The sequence below is a fragment of the Fulmarus glacialis genome, unplaced genomic scaffold, assembly GCF_000690835.1.
Source record: "Fulmarus glacialis isolate BGI_N327 unplaced genomic scaffold, ASM69083v1 scaffold11823, whole genome shotgun sequence".
NCBI lineage: Eukaryota > Metazoa > Chordata > Aves > Procellariiformes > Procellariidae > Fulmarus > Fulmarus glacialis.
Genome location: NW_009201060.1, coordinates 17,569 through 18,839, shown reverse-complemented (window position 1 = coordinate 18,839; position 1,271 = coordinate 17,569).

The window sequence follows — 1,271 nt, the reverse complement described above, 5'->3', positions numbered from 1 at the left end:
CTCGGCCTCCGCTGCCCCGCGTGCAGTGAGGTGGGGTTAACGGCTCTGCCCTCGTTACCGGAGCTGGGCACGTTGCAGACTGGGCAGGGAACAGTGACCCTCCCGGCGCTTCGGGGGGTCAGGGGGAGTCCTGGCACACAGGGCACCCTTTTTCACCCCCTGGATTTCTGTGGCTGGTGCAGCCGTGGAGGGTGCAGCATTAACTAACCCCTGGGAGAGGGGAAGGGCTGGCACTATTGGGGGGAAGCCTCCAAAAAGACATTTGAGAATGTAGGTAACGTAGATCATTTCTCAACCCTAAAAGCAGACAGGGTGAGAATAGGACCCCGTTTGAAAGTGGAGGCAGACTTTCTGAGAAGAAAGCAACAGCCCTAGCTTACGTCTGATTCCTTCGCTGCTGTACATCGTCAAGGGAGCAGATTTAGGGGATTCAGTAAAGCAGAGACCTCCCCATCCCTGGCTGTTTGCTCCTGTCTTGACTGAGGTTCCACTTAGATTTCAAAAAGCAGCTAATTCTTCAATGCTGAGGCAGCCTCAAGACAGCAGCTACAGGAACAGAAAGGGGGTGGAAGTGCCAGGGGCTTGAATATTCTTATGCACCATCTTTCATGGGATATAAATAGACCACTACTCACCTGAAGTTTTTCGTCTTGGTCACTGTGCTCAGCCAGTGCTTCTGAAGGGACTTTAATCCTGCCAATTGCTGGAGTGAAACCCATCACAAATAGGGATGCGGATGATCCTCAAACACAAGCAGGAATTAAAGACAGAGTGATTCACATGCTACACCAGCCTGTTTCAGCAATAAAGCAGGCGTCATGTCACGGCAGCTTCTGCGAAGCTTGATGAAGATGTACTGGTGGAGGCACGTGCGAATGTCCTCAGTTCAGAGGCAGAAAGGCAAACCTGCTCCTTCCATCAACTCAGGAGCTCCTGGAGTTTGGGGAGATGGCTCCCAGGGCATTAAACACAGTATCACCCCAGGTAATTGCACTGTGGCAGCACCAGCAATCCCCGGTGCTGAGAGCCATACAAACACAATGAAGACACGGTCTTACCCTGCTGAGCTAAAATGACTAGGAAGACAAAGAAAGATTTATTGCTTCTCTTTGATAGGTGGGAATTATGGGGTAAAGAGATTAAATGGCTATACTTAATCCCTGGCCACACAGCCACAGAACAGTGTCCCGGGCTGGGAAGACTCTTGCTGGGCAAGGCTGAATCTACGATGAGCACACTACGTGTATGATCAGCTCCCATGGGCCAGAACT